General features: G+C 42.4%; 1 long non-coding RNA gene across 1 annotated transcript in view; it reads left to right on the plus strand.

The window, feature by feature from the left end:
• Nucleotides 1-13,588, plus strand: part of LOC138752773 (uncharacterized) — a 33,031-nt gene extending 19,443 nt beyond the window's left edge. Inside the window, exon 3 of the long non-coding RNA XR_011350916.1 lies at nt 13,000-13,588. This is a non-coding gene — a long non-coding RNA (uncharacterized lncRNA). The remainder of the gene's footprint in view (nt 1-12,999) is intronic.
• The last annotated feature ends 2,936 nt before the right edge of the window (nt 13,589-16,524 follow it).

The following is a 16,524-nucleotide window of genomic DNA, read 5'->3' on the forward strand; positions in this document are numbered from 1 at the left end:
CAACACATTTTCCCCTCTCATATCAAAGTCCACATAATGATGGAATTTGGGTCCTGCATAGTGTCCTTGACTTTGGAGGCGTAGAGTACAAACATTTCAGATGCCTCATTATGCCTTGGCTCTGTGCCCCCTTATAACTGGGGCTGGACTTTCAATCCCAACTGCAGAAGGTCACTTTACAATGGAACAGGCCCTTACGCCCCCACCGCTTGCTGTCTATGATGAACAGTTCTCGAACGACCCCCCCTCCAGGCAACAAATGGCCTCTCAATCCTTAAGGTCAATTTCCTCCCCCCACCATTATTCACCAATCTCACTCCCAATTGCAAGCCAATAGCCACCAGGAGTAGACTGCTCTGTGCTGCTGACAGAGCATTTATCAAATCGGAGGTCCAGCACTTATTGGGTGAGGGCATCATAGAGGGCCCAGGTTGTTGTGGTCAAGAATGGGGAAAAGAATAGGATGGTCACTGATGACAGCCAGACTATTAAACGGTATACACAGCTCTATGCGTACCCCCCTTCCCCGCATATCTGATATGGTCAAACAGATTGCACAGTATCGGGTGTTTTCCACGATTGACCTGAATTCGGCCTACCACCAGCTCCCGATCTGCTCAGAGGACTGCCAGTATACGGCATTTGAGGTGGATGGCTCCTCTATCATTTCCTTCGGGTCTCTTACAGCGCCACAAATGGGGTCTCCATTTTCCAATGGAAAATTGGCTGCATGGTGGACCTCTACAATCTATAGGCCACTTTCTCCTAGCTAGATAATGTTGCCAGTTGCAGCCATGATATGCAGGGCCATGAAGCTACGTTCACTCAAGCAGAAAAATGAATGAACCTGACTTATAACAAGGACAAATGTCTTCCGGACAGCATGACTGTCCATCCTTGGCTGTGTTGTAAAGAACAACATCATTGGCCCTGACCTTAACTGCGTGGATCCACTGATGGATTGTCCTCCCATATAACCTAAACCAGGTTCTTCTATTACTATGCTCAATGGGTCCCCAACTATGCAGACAAGATTTGGCCACTGGTGAAGGCCACAATGTTTCCCCTTAAAAGGCATTTGAGCAGATCAAAGATGACATTACCAAGGCAACCATGCATGCCATAGACAAGTCGACACTATTCCAAGTGGAGAGTGATGCATCTGACTTCACCCTGGTGGCCACTTTCAACCAGGTGGGCAAGCTGGTTGCCTTTTTCTCACTTGCCCTCCAAGGCCCTGAGATTTGCCACTCTTCCATAAGGGAGGTGGCTCAGGCTATCGTGGAGGCAGTACACCATTGAAAGCACTACCTCATAGGGAAATGGTTCACTCTTCTCACAGACCAGCGAGTGGTCGCATTCATATTTAATAATAAACAAAGGGGTAAAATCAAAAATGATGAAATCCTCAGGTGGAAGATTGAACTATGATATCCTCTACAGACCTTGTAAATTTAACAAGCCTCTGGACACCCTATCCCATGGAACCTGTGCTAGTCTTCAAATGGACAAACTACAAACTCTTCACAATAACCTCTGTCATCCTGGAGTTACCAGGTTTTTCCATTTTGTCAATCTAGGAATCTACCTTACTCTGTCAAGGATTCAGAGACTGCCAGGACTGTACCGAATGCAAACCACAGTTCTACCAGCCAGACAAGGTGCATCTCATCAAGGCTACATGTCCCTTTAAGCACCTCAGCAACAATTTCAAGGGTCTCCTCCAACCGGAATGTCTATTTCCTTACTGTTATTGATCAATATTCCCATTTTTCCCCTTTGCCATCCCATGCCCTGGCATTATCACAGCCACTCTTATCAAGGTTCTCTATAGTATCTTCATGCTCTTTGGGTACCCTGACTTTATCCACAGCAACCAGGATACATCATTCATGAGTGAAGCCCAATAAATGTGCAGGTTGGCAAATGCTAAAGTTGAAACCCACAAGCCCAAATTTTTCTCTCTCAAATTGAGTTTTACTTAAGTACTGACAATAATATCAGCAAATACCAGTACATGAAGTTTGGATCCCTGTATTTAAACTTCTTTTCAGTAGTTGCCATTGATTGCTGCAATTCCTTTTATGTATACTTTTTAAAGAAAAGGGTGCACCATTGAAGGTAAGATAAATTTCATGCTACAGTGTAATGACAGAGGGCTAGTCATCCTCCAGAGCACTAAATAGAGTTGTAGACTAGTTTGTTGGAGCTCATTTGGATTCAAGATGGATGCCTCAACACGGTTATGAGTGAGTTCTTTAGCTAATAAAGTAGAGTTGTTTTAAAATAACCCAAGTTTATTTATTACAATAAAAGAAATATCACAGTGCTTTGCACCAGCAATCATTTCAGATGTGATCCCATTGCAGCATCATTTAATAGTTGCAAGGCCCAAGATTTCTGGTGCTGCACTTTGGCTACAGCACACCTCTTCTTGGATACCTTGGAGTGAATGTGTGGTGAGTATTTTAATAGTCCTGAAGCTTCAGTAAGGATAGTCTGAATCATCAGAAGCCCATTCTAGGGAGGGAGAGGTGAATCAGGATAATTAGGCAGATGCACGTCTCGACATCAGAATTTTAGAAGGAGTGAAATTGGAGTTTCAGTGACAAGGGGTTGAATTAGCAGGAAGTCTTGGGGATATTTAGCCAAGAGGTGCCATTATAATTAAATTGAAGGATTGGGAGCCCATTTTTTGAAAATCAAATTACGGCTGTTGACTGTTGAAATATGGTTGTTCCATAATTGACAAATAGCAAGCTCTTTCCAGAATATCCTGAGTAGTGCTTGGAAATTACCGAATTTTATGTGTAAGTGATGCAGAAATGACATTATTGGCGCAAAGGTAGTTAGCGACCAGAACTTTCCAGTCAACCATCCATGGGGACATAAATTCAGCCTAAAAAGGGATGCAATTAAATTGAACTGCAGAAATAAGTGGTTTTCAGAAAGATACCACTAGAGGAGAAAAGTGCTACGAGAAGTGCTACTTCTAGGCCCAATTCCCTCATCTTTCAAATTTGTAAGCTGAGCAGAAGCTTCACAGCAAGTCATGCAGTAGACAAATAATGTGACCAATTCTGCAGCCCAAACTTTGCATGGGCAAGGTTGAGTTAGGAAAAAAGAAAATAGAAGTTCCAAGACAGGAATACCACACTACCCATTGATTTATGCAGAAGAGTGTGAAACAAACTTATTATTTTGACAATTTGAGTGGAGGTATATAAAGGCATAAGAAAGAAAAAGGTTTATTAGATAATATATGCTAGGGGCTAGTAAAGAGTATAAGGGTTTAAAACCTGTATGTCTTGGAATTGTATTGTACAAAGGGCATTGTGCAAAATAAATGAGTAGATGGAACAGATTATGGTTATGGGGAGGAATATGAAGTAATTTATTGTCCTAGAATCTAGATCAAAGAAGATTAAGTGAACCCAAAAAAAAACATTGTTGGAGGAACTCGGCAGATTGAGCACCATTTGTAGGGGAAAGGAATTATCGATGTTTTATCTTGAAACCCTGCATCTGGGCTGAAAGAGAAGAGAGAAGGTAGCTAGTATAAAGAGGAGATGGGGAGGGGTGAGATGGGCCAGTAGTTGATAGGTGGACCAAGGAAGGGAGAAGGATGGGGAAGGGAAAGGGGTGGAGTTGGGAGACAAGCATGTGGGTGATAGGTGAAAGCGGACAAGAGGAAGTAAAGATGGAGGCAGGTGGAGAGAAGGTGAAGTCGGAGACGAGTGCGAGGTTGATAAATGGGGATACAAGAAAGAAAATTGAATGTTTCCATTTATTTATTACAGCTATGAGATACCACACTGATAGTCTGTGTTAATACCCTGATTAAAGGTGACAATAGGCTAAAAATTATCACCTTTCATCGGGGTTATTAACACAGACTAAGGATGTGTTGTATTGTGGCTGCCCACAATTATGGAGATCGGGCTGGCACATTGTACGGCAGCAGACGCGGACAGAGATCACTAAAGCGACTCCCAGGACAACGAAACAGTGGGGGTAGAAGCTGGGGCAGCATCAGACCAACAGCCCTAAAATGGCATTGGTCAAGCTGCCCGGCTAACTCAGCAGAATCAGGTGATTGTTATTCATATGGCTGACTCAGTCAATCAGCAAAAAACCGTGGGAACTCGAACAGTATAAAAGCAGCCTTTCCAGCCCTAATAAATGAGTGAGCTTAACCTGCCACACTGTGTGTGTTTCTTTGTAGTGGTCGGCTACAGTATCTCATAACTGCTGTAGTCTGCACATTTGTTGGGAAATAAAATGTGAAAGCTTAAAAGGGTGGTAGGAAAAATTATGATAACCTTTTATCAAGGATGTAACTTGTCACTTGAAGGAGGCACCACTGTCCTTGCCTTGGCCTATTGCCTCGCTCCGAGACCCAGCTGTCCATTGCAAGCCCCCCCATCCCCCCCCCCCAACCGCCCATTTAACTCCTGACGCAACAGCTGGGGTGCAGTGCTGCCAGAGTTCACCGGCATCTGATCTGGCTGCTTTGGGGCTGCCCCAGGTCTCGCAAAGATGGCTCAATGCGGGAGCAATGGTTATCTTTGTTGCCCTTAATCCCCCTACGCAGCTGGAACCGGTCTGCCAGTGACAGCACCAGGAAAACGTAGAGTGGTTCCAGCTGCGTGAAGAATTATGGGTAACAAAGGCAACCATTGCTCCCACTCTAAGCCAACTGCCAGCTGTCACCGTAAGTAAGTTTTAACAGGAGAGTGGAGGGGAGGAATTTCAATATAAGTGCTCCCCCAACCCCCTCAATACATATACATCAGCTGGCTCTATTTAGGACTGCACATGCCCCAGCTGGCACAATTGAGGGCCCCTTTAATATTAATGCTACAGGCCCTGAAATACCTTAATCCAGCACTGCTTAGATGGTTAGTGTGAGCAGTTCCTTTGGTCATTCAGCATTCTCACTGCCGTGGGAAGAAGCTGTTTCTCAGCCTGCTGGCTCTGATCCTCCTGCATCACTTTCCTGAAGGGAACAGCTGAAATTTGCTGTGTGCAGGGTGGAAGGTGTCCTCACTGATTTTGTGTGCCCTCTTCAGACAACGATCCTGATTGATGGGGGAGAGGGACCAATGACCCTATCTGCCACACTTATGATCCTTGGATTGTCTTGCAATCCATTTCTCTGCAGCCACCAAACCACACTCTGATGCAGCTGGCCAGAACCCTCTCAAGAGAGCTCCTATAGAAGGTTGACATAATGGTGGCCGGTAGCTTTGCCCACTTCAGTCTTGTCCAGTCACTGTTGCACCTTCCTGACAAGTGAGGAGATATTGAGTGTTCACGATAGGTCAATAGTTGAGTGAACTCCAAGGAACTCCGTGCTCTCCACTCTCTCTACTGCAGAGTTGTTGATAGGTAGTGGAGCGTAGTTGTTCCTGGACCTGGACCACATCAGATCCACGATCATCTCCTTTGTCTTGTTCATGTTGTTACGCTCGCACTAAATCACAAGATTTTCCACCTCTGTAGTGCGACTTATTGTTGCTGATGAAGCCAACGACTGTCGTGTCATCTGCAAACGTGACAACACTGTTGGAGCTGGATCTGGCAACTGTGTGTAAGTAGAGTGAAAAGGAGCAGGCTGAACACACAGCCCTGAGGTGTGCTGGATCTGCCCATCATTTTCTTCACCCCTCCTTTGTCCACCATTCACTTATTGACCCTGTCTCACCCATCCCTGTCTGCTCTTTATGTGAGCTATCTTCCCTTCCCCTCTTAGTTCTGATGCAGAGGTTTATAATCCACCAACAAAGTTCCTCCAGCAACTTGTTTTCTTCTTCCAGATTCCAGTATCTCCTATCCTTTGAGTCTCCAAGCCAACCTTTAAAAGGGATTTTAGCATTAGAAAATATTTGTTAAGGACAAGGCATTTCCTCCAATTGAAGTGGCCATAATAAACATGTGGAGACTTAGCATTGTTGCTGAGATTAATATAAGATAATATTTTTTGATAGATAATTATTAGAGTGCTTTCCCCTTGGGATATGTGTTGATGAATGATTATTTACAAGAAATCAAATTTGTATTTAAAACCAGGAGCAATAACTTTCTGACTTAGTTTGCATTGCCCATTTAAAATATCAGCAAAGTTGGCCTTGTATTTAAGGAGGGCATGGTTAGGGCCATGGTTAGCCTAGCATTATTACAATGCCAGTGATTTGAATCTGGCGCTGTCTGTAAGGAGTTTGTACGCTCTCCCCATGTCTGCGTGGGTTTCCTCTGGTTATTCCAGTTTCCAAAGTGAGCAGGGTTGATAGGTTATTTGGTCACATGGCAGCATAAGCTCATGGGCCGGAAGAGAATGTTACTGTCCTATATCTCCAAATTAAAATCCTATGAGGAGAAAATGAGCTCTGCTGGAAATAAAATTTGAGTGATAGTGGATTGTTAACCCATTTTATGTAATATACTTTCAATTATTTCACCACAATAAAATGAAACACTGAGAATATACCCAATTTTGCTTTGAAGTAAGATGTAAATCAAGGGTTCTCCACCTTTTTCTTTCCACTCACATACCACTTTAAGTCATCCCTATGCCATAGGTGCTCTGTGATTAGTAAGGGATGACCTAAGGTGGTATGTGGGTGGGAATGGAAGGTTGAGAATCACTGGTCTAAACCCAATTTTTACTGAAACATTTTTGTACTGACAATAACCACACCACCAGTGTGACAGCTTTAAAAATGTTGAGAACCACTGATGTAGACTGTTTAATTACCTTTTATTTAAATGCACTAGCTCTGCTGTTGTAACATCTATAGATTCCCTATCACAAAAAAAATTCCATTTAGTAAAGATAAAAGATCTGCACAAATCACTGCCTTCTGTAGCTTTTTCCAATCTAAAACAGAGCTGCTCCCATACAACACCGTGATGCACTCAGCAAGTATGGGACACCTGCCAGAATTATTGAAGGACATGGGAGACATGATGAACTTTCTTTGACAAAAGTAGAGGTTTTGGTACGCTTTCTTGGTCATCATATAATGTGCCAAGTCAGGCTATTGGAGATATTTATTCCACAGAACTTGAAACTATCTACACTTTTGACCTCAGTGCCATTAAGGTTGACAGGAGTATGGATTATGCCCCCTCTCCTGAAGTCAATGATCATCTCTTTCATCTTATCGATGTTGAGATAGAGATTGCGATCTTAGCAACGTGTAACTCCCCACTTGAATTTCTTTCTTGTATCACATCTGATTGTTATTTGATACCCAACCAGCTACTATGGAGTCGCTGAGAAATTTGAGGATGGAGTTGGACTAGTGTTTAGATGTACATTTGTAGGTGCATAGGGAGCATGTTAGGGGATGGAGTACATAGCCTTGAGGAGTACCAGTGCTGAGTGTGATCATGGAGGAGATGTTGTTACCCATCTTCACTCATTGCAGACTGTTAGACAGGAATTCAAGGATCCAGTTGCAGAGGGGACCCAGAGGATTGGGAATGAGTTTTGTCTTGGCCATTGTCATGACTACCTTCCTTTATAGATGCCTGGAGAGACTTGAATGCCATTGTTTACAACTCATTCAAAAAATATCTGTACAAAAGTTGAATTGAGTTTTTCCAAGGTTTATTAAACCTTATATGGGTTACTACTGCATTACAACTTTGATATATGATTAAATAATGCTTTAAAAATAGTTAAATCAATATTTAAAATGGTCATTACAATTTTTTTATCTATTCCAAGACCCTCCATCTTTTCAGAACAAAATAAAATCAAAACTGAACTTAAAACATTTAGAGGGCGGACTTGACTAAGAATATGTTTCTATGGAGACACTCAAAGAATGTCAACAATGTTTTCACAGACTTCTTGCAGCATCACCATTTTTAACCCTTACAGCCATGGTAGAGTTGTAATCTATGAACAGTAGTATAATATGCATGTCCTTGGTGTTCTAGGGCCAAGTGGTATCTGCCGTGGATCTGTTTGGTCAAGTAGGTCAAGGCTGGCTGTGAGGCAAGAGTTTATATGAGCCATGACCAGCCTTTCAAAAGCACTTTTCATAATGAAACATAGAAACATAGAAACATAGAAGATAGGAGCAGGAGTAGGTCATTCGGCCCTTTGAGCCTGCTCCGCCATTCAACGAGATCATGGCTGATCTTAAAGTTCAGTACCCCGTCCCCGCCTTCTCTCCATAACCTTTAATACCCTTATACTGAAGAAATAGATCTAATTCCCTCTTAAATATATTTAATGAACCTGCCTCTACTGCCCTCTGTGCAATGAATTCCACAGATTCACCACCCTCTGGGTAAAGAAATTCCTCCTCATCTCGGTCCTAAATGGTTTGCCTATTATCCTCAAACAATGGCCCCGGGTTCTGGATTTTCCCATCATTGGAAACATCCCATTTGCATCCAGTCCTGCCAGAATTTTATATGTCTCTATGAGATCCCCTCTCAATCTTCTAAACTCCAGCGAGTACAATCCCAATTTGCGCAATCTTTCCTCACAAGTCATTCCTGCCATTCCAGGTATCAGCCTGGTGAATCGCCTCTGCACTCCCTCCATTGCAAGAACATCCTTCCTTAGATAAGGTGACCAAAACTGCACACAATACTCCAGGTGGGGTCTCACCATGATGGTGAGGTATCCTTGTTCCTATACTCAAACCCTCTTGATATGAAGGCCAACATACCATTTGCCTTCTTAACCACCTGCTGTACCTGCATGCTCGCCTTCAGAGACTGATGTACAAGTACCCCTAGGTCTCTCTGCACTTCCCATCTCTTAATCTATTGCCATTCAAAGAGTAATCTGCGCTCCGGTTTCTATTACCAAAGTGGATAACCTTACATTTATCCACATTGTAGTGCATTTGCCATGTATCTGCCCAGTCCCTTAATTTATCCAAATTACACTGGAGCTTCCTGACCCCCTCTTCCGTGCACACAACCCCTCCTAGCTTAGTGTCATCTGCATATTTGGAGATATTACATCCAATCCCCTCATCCAGATCATTAATGTAAATTGTGAACAGCTGGGGTCCCAGTACAGATTCCCGTGGCACCCCACTGGTCACCGCCTGCCACTCAGAAAATGAGCCATCTATCCCAACTCTCTGTCTTCTACCTGCCAGCCAGTTCTCAATCCACATCAATACTTTGCCCCCAATCCCTTGAGCCTTGATTTTGGAAGCCAGTCGTTTATGCGGGACTTTTGGAAGTCCAGGTACACCTCATCCACTGGCTCTCCCTCATCTATTTTACCTGTCATCATCTCAAAGAATTCCAATAGATTTGTCAAGCATGATTTACCTTTGGTAAATCCATGTAGACTCCGTCTGATCCCTTCTCTGCTAGTCATATGCTCTGCTATTACATCCTTAATAATGGATTCCATTATTTTCCCCACTACTGATGTAAGGCTCACCGGCCTATAATTCCCTGCTTTTTCTCTACCCCCTTTTTAAATAGTGGGGTAACATTAGCTACCCTCCAATCCATGGGTACTGATTCTGAGTCTATCGAGTTCTGGAAAATAATTCTTAAAGTATCTGCTATCTGAATGGCCACTTCCTTAAGTACCCTAGGATGTAGATTATCAGGCCCTTGGGATTTATCTGCCTTCAATCCCATCAATTTCCCCAAGACCATGTCCTTAGAGATACTGATTTCTTTCAGTTCCTCCCTTGCATTAGTCTCTATGTTTCCCAACATCCTTGGGAGGTTATTTGTATCCTCTCTTGTAATAACAGAACTAAAGTAAGAATTTAATTGGTCTGCCATTTCCTTATTCCCCATTATATATTCCCCTGATTCCGACCGCAAAGGACCTACTCTGGATTTCACCAATCTTTTCCTCTTTACATATTTATAAAAGCTTTTGCAGTCGGTTTTTATATTTGCCGCAAGCTTACTTTCGTAATTTATTTTTGCTCTCTTGATTAATCCCTTTGTCCTCCTTTAGTGCATCTTGAACTGCTCCCAGTCTTCGGTTGTGGTACTTTTTTTGGCCAATTGATATGCTCTCTCTTTGGACCTAATGCTGTCTCTAATTTCTCTTGTTATCCATGGTTGAGTCACCTTTTTCGGTTTATTTTTATGCCAAACCGGTATAAACGATTTTTGCAATTTTTCCATTAGATCTGTGAATGCTTTCCATTGTCTATCCACAGTCAACTCCCATAAACATAGATGTTAAAGTCATTTTTGTGGTTCACTGATGTTGGTAGGAGGTTCCTGGCTGCTTAGAGTTAGGCTTAAGTGCAAAGATGGCAGATTTTCTATGAGGGAAACTAAAATCTGGAGATACTCAGCAGGTGAGGCATATCACGAAGAAGGATTATCAATCAAAGCTTCATATGGAGACCCCTATGTGGAGGCAGAAGCAGGGTTTTTACATACAGAAGTCTTAGTTAAAACCTACTTTGATTCTAAGCATATAGAAATTATAAGGGAAATGATTTCCTCAACAAAGAGTTTCCAGATAGCCATTGGCACATGTTATATGAGTAGCTTTGTATCAATGATCACAAAAAAGCTGCCAGCACAATGGAAACAACCACTGTATCTTTTTCCTATAGTAATCCACACTGATTGCATTATTTAGATATTTGAACCTTTGGATACAGGATACCTTTTGCAATGTTGTTTAATAATATCTGTGAAACATCTGCACTCTCAACCTGTTCCAGAACATTGTCAGTATAGTGTTCTTCCCTCCAAAGTGGAAAAGTGTCAAGGCTGCAAAAATCAGAACAAGTACCAAATACATTAATTACTGGTCTAGCAATCTGTTCTTTGTTAACAATATTTTGTAACTATAGTGACCTGGGTTCGAATCTAGGACTGTATGAAAAAAAATTTGTACCTCCTGCCTCTATCCACATGGGTTTCCTCTGTGTGCCTCGATTTCCTCCCCAGCTCCAAAAATGTATAGGGTTTCTAGGTTAATTAGGGCAGTTGGGTGGCATGGGCATGTGGGCTGGAAAGGTTGTTACAAGGCTGCATTTTTTATAAAAAAGCCTATTTCTCACTATTTGCCATAAGAACTCTCAGTCATAGATCATACAGACTAAAATTGGGTCTTCATCCCATCAAATCCTCACCAACCTCTAACACCAATCCTACACTTATTCCAGTCAACACAAAATATTGAAGGGACAAGCAGGAAACCATAGGCAGACAACACCTGAAAGCCAAAACCCTTCATCAGGAATAGAAGTCTTGCTATTTCTGATCAAGGGGTTTGTCCTCAAATGCTAATTATCTATTGCTTTTTGGGGATGCTACATGTCCTGATGATTTCCTCCAACATTTTGTATGTTGCTCCAGTTTGCCAGCATCTGCGATCTTCTTGTCTACCAATTACTTTCTGCCCACTTTTCCATCAACTACCCACATAATCTATCAGGCTAGAGATCACTTCTAGCGACCAAGTAACCAACAAATCCATAGGTTTCGGGGATGTGGGTGAAAGTCTAGAAAAAAATATCCAGTCACACAGAGAACATGGAAAATCCATACGGACAACTGAAAACTGATAGCTGAAGCTGCGAGGCAGCTGATCTATTTGCTGTGCCACTATGTTGACCAGTGCTTTGTACTTTGATCCTTTACTGCTTGGCAATTCATAAACCACAATCCAAAATATTTGAGGTGATGAATAAAATTCACTCGTGATTTATTTATTTTTTGAACACAAATTCCATTTTCCAACTCAAATTTCTGGACGGAAATATAGATAGCGTAGCTTTGCATCCTGGAAAATTATGAAAAAAACGAGCACACCCCTTCTCCCTAATAGAGGGGTTGCCTTCAAGGGGCAGGGGGACTGAATTTCAGAAGGCAAATGGGGAAGACCCCATGACAAAAGGCAGCAGTGATTCTGAGATGGTCTCATAAAACTTATATCAATATGAATTAAGACTCTTAGAAAATAATATGATTGAAAAGAGTCAACATAGATTTATGAAATGGAAATTGGGGAGTTACGGTTAGCATAGTGGTCAGCACAATGCTATTTTAGTGCCAGCGACCCAGGTTCAAATATGGTGTATTCTGTAAGGAGTTGGAACGTTCTCCACATGTCCTTGTAGTTTTCATCAGGGTGCTCACATTTCCTCCCACCTTCCAAAGATGTACGAAGTTGGAAGGCTAATTAGTCATATAGGTCCATTTGGCGGCACAGACTTGTGGGCTGAAAGGGCCTGTTATTGTGCTGTAACACGCAAAAAAAATCTTGAGTTCTTTGAGGATGCATCTTGTTCAGCAGATAAGGAAAAATCAGTGGACTTGTTAGTTTTGGATTTTCTAAACCATTGTTCCACGCAGTCAAGTTGACATGCTCAAGATAAGGTTTCACGCTTGATTGACAATCCTCTTTATGAAGCTTTTTATCATTTTGAAATATAGTACCATACCTTTCCTGCTGCAGGATTCAAATCCAGTAGCAGGCCATCCAACATAATTATGGAAGCAGCTTCACCTGAAAGAATAATGATTCAAGGTGAATCAGTGCCATTTTTGCAAGGATAGACAATACATACAGACCTTTCCCCAACGCCCACATTGTGAATAATGAAAACAAAAACATTATATTGAAGAAACCTTGTCACTTTTGAATGTCAAGGTTAAGGTGTATCTCATTTTTGTTACTGTGAGAAATGGTAAGTAAATGTCTGCTCTGGAGTGTGACTATCTACGTTGCTTGATCAGCAATGGTATAGGGGCTTATTGAAATACATTATCGCTAGTTAAAATCAATGACATTGTTGACAGTGAATACGTCAAGCTTTATGTGTTGCTGGAACTGCATTAATTGAACATGGAGAGTATTCCAATATAATTTACAATAAGCCTGCAAACACTGGACTTCTGAAACACAAGATGTGGATGATGGTGTTCCCACACACTGGCTGCAATTCTTTTTGGTTGTAGCGGTTGGGGGTTCGGGTGGTGCTCCCAAACAAGTTAATATTTTAACTCTTCTTCTTTCCACAGGTCATGGGGACTGCCTGGTCTGCTGAATGTTTCCAGCAAATTCTGATTTTGTTCTCCATCATGCTTTTGATGTACCTTGGACATGGTGGCAAGTCAGGATTGAGGCACATGGCATAGGATTCTTTGCCTCCCCCTATTTTTGAAGCCACAGCACTCATGTAACCCATCCTCATTGACCACTGGATGGTGGAGGAACTCAGTGAGGAGAATGCCTTTGATTTTCTTGGCTAGATTGTCACATTGGCCCTTTGAATACTTGCTACATACCAGCCTTTCCCATAATGCTGCCTAGGTCTTTCAGCATGAAGGCACAGGCTCCTAGATTTATTACGTTGCAGATGGAATTGAGCATTGTGCAATCATTACTGAAAATATCTACTCTTGACCTTAGGACGGAAGAAAGGTTAGTGGTAAATCAGATGGATGATTGGGTCTTAATTGGCTTTATCCTGTAAGATGGCATGTACAAAATTTTCAACCATATGAGATTAAGCAACTAGGTTTGTGGAATCTTTGCTGACAACTTCAAAGGTATTACTCCACTGTTTTATGAGATTCCCGTACAAACATTAAAATAAGGATCACTTCAGTTTGTTTTTATGGATAAATTTGCTCAATTTACACCAGACTTAAGATGATCCATTTACAAGTGCACTCCTGCCATTACAATGCAAGAACATCAAAACAAGGTCACTATGGACAAGTGAGCTTGGAAAAAACAACCAACATTTCCATTAAAATGAAAGTAATAGGAAGGAAAGAAAGTGATGCGAGTTACAAGAGTGGAATTCCAGACAAGTTTAGGGAATGGTTTCAGCAACAGGTGAATAGAGGCAGAGTGGTAACAAACAATAACACTGGACAATGAAGAAGTTTTCTTCTTGAACACTTTTGGGTCTATTTTGTGCTGATCTTGAAAATCATCTAAAATTTTCCTGTCGTGTAACTTTTTTTAGATATAGCCTATTTTTGTGATTACCTCTCATGATTTTAAGTCTACTTGCAAATTTCCCATAAAGCAAGCAGTTTTAGTCAGTCCAAGCAGGCCTGGTCGTGCACTCCGTGCAGGTGCTATGCAAGTATTGTCATAGGCCTGGGCAGGCTTCATCAGGACAGGTGCAGTCTGGCTATAAAAGCAGCTCTACATAGACAGATGTTTTGCATTATGTTGAAATAGACTGAATGCATGTTGATGCACATGTTCTTTAAGCAATAGCACAGTGAGTGTACACAACAATAGCACTTATTGTCTTCAGAAAGAATTCAATACAGCAGAAATGTCTCATCAATGTCGCAACAGCTGCGATACATGCTGTTCCATTTGTGGCAAGTGTACACTTAAGGCTCAAAGGTGCAGAATGACTGTACTTATTAAGAAAGCCCATGAACTGTATCTTGGTTGTAAAATTGGTGACTAACATAAACCTGGGCTCCTCATATTTGTTGTACATGAGCAGACATCCTGAGAACATCATTATGCGATTAACCATGCTAAATTCAATAAGATTTAATTTAATGTTTCATCGACTTCCTACATGTTACAATAAGTCTGAAATAATTTTTGTGTTCAGCTTGAAGTGGTCTATCATAGTCCCTAATTTATTTTCAGGAAGCAAACCTTTTGGGGGAAAAAAAATGTTGTCCAGTGTCTTCTTTGGCTTGGCTTTGCGGACGAAATTTATGGAGGGGTACGTCCACGTCTGCTGCAGGCTCGTTGGTGACTGACAAGTCCAATGCAGGACAGGCAGACACGGTTGCAGTGGTTGCAAAGGAAAATTGGTTGGTTGAGGTTGGGTGTTGGGTTTTTCCTCCTTTGTATTTTGTCAGTGAGATGGGCTCTGCGGTCTTCTTCAAAGGAGGTTGCTGCCCGCCAAACTGTGAGACGCCAAGATGCACGGTTGGAGGCGATATCAGCTCACTGGTGGTGGTCAATGTGGCAGGCACCAAGAGATTTCTTTAAGCAGTCCTTGTACCTCTTCTTTGGTGCATCTCTGTCTCGATGGCCAGTGGAGAGCTCGCCATATAACACGATCTTGGGAAGGCGATGGTCCTCCATTCTGGAGACGTGATCCACCCAGCGCAGTTGGGTCTTCAGCAGCATGGATTCGATGCTTGCAGACTCTGCCAGCTCGAGTACTTCAATGTTGGTGAAGTAATTCCCATGAATGTTGAGGATGGAGCGGAGACACCGCTGATGGAAGCGTTCTAGGAGCCGTAGGTGATGTCGGTAGAGGACCCATGATTCGGAGCCGAACAGGAGCATGGGTATGACAACGGCTCTGTACACGTTGATCTTTGTGTGTTTCTTCAGGTGGTTGTTTTTCCAGACTCTTTTGTGTAGTCTTCCAAAGGCACTATTTGCCTTGGCGAGTCTGTTGTCTCTTTGTCGATCCTTGCATCAGATGAAATGGTGCAGCCGAGGTAGGTAAACTGGTTGACCGTTTTGAGTTCTGTGTGCCCAATGGAGATGTAGGGGGCTGGTAGTCATGGTGGGGAGCTGGCTGATGGAGGACCTCAGTTTTCTTCAGGCTGACTTCCAGGCCAAACATTTTGGCAGTTTCCGCAAAACAGGATGTCATACGCTGGAGATCTGGCTCTGAATGGGCAACTAAAGCGGCATCGTCTGCAAAGAGTAGTTCACGGACAAGTTGCTCTTGTGTCTTGGTGTGAGCTTGCAGGCGCCTCAGATTGAAGAGACTGCCATCCGTGCGGTACCGGATGTAAACAGCGTCTTCATTGTTGAGGCCTTTCGTGGCTTGTTTCAGCATCATGCTGAAGAAGATAGTAAAGAGGGTTGGTGCGAGGATGCAGCCTTGCTTCATGCCTTTGTCAATGGAGAAGGGTTCAGAGAGCTCATTGCTGTATCTGACCCGACCTTGTTGGTTTTCGTGCAGTTGGATAACCATGTTGAGGAACTTTGGGGGGCATCCGAGGCGCTCTAGTATTTGCCAAAGCCCTTTCCTGCTCATGGTGTCAAAGGCTTTGGTGAGGTCAACAAAGGTGATGTAGAGTCCTTTGTTTTGTTCTCTGCACTTTTCTTGGAGCTGTCTGAGGGCAGAATGACTGTACTTATTAAGAAAGCCTATGAACCCTATCTTGGTTGTAAAAATGGTGACTAACATAAACCTGGGCTCCTCATATTTGTTGTACATGTGCAGACATCCTGAGAGCATCATTATGCGATTAATAATTCAATAAGATTTAATTTAATATTTCACCGACTTCCTACATGTTACAATAAGTCTGAAATAATTTTTGTGTTCAGCTTGAAGTGGTCTATCATAGTCCCCAATTTATTTTCAGGAAGCAAACCTTTTGGGGAAAAAAAATGTTGTCCAGTGTAATCAGGAGCTAAATGTAGTAATTTGTAATAGAGAAGATGGGGGAATCAGCAACTCAGCTTGAGAGGAAAGATGCAGTTGACAGTAAGCCATGGAACTGGTGAATGAGGCCTTACAATCATTAAATAGGTGTCGAATATGGATTTTTGTTGACTCCAAAGGCAGAGTTCAGGTCGGGCTGATA

The sequence above is a fragment of the Narcine bancroftii genome, chromosome 2 (genome assembly GCF_036971445.1).
Source record: "Narcine bancroftii isolate sNarBan1 chromosome 2, sNarBan1.hap1, whole genome shotgun sequence".
Lineage (NCBI taxonomy): Eukaryota > Metazoa > Chordata > Chondrichthyes > Torpediniformes > Narcinidae > Narcine > Narcine bancroftii.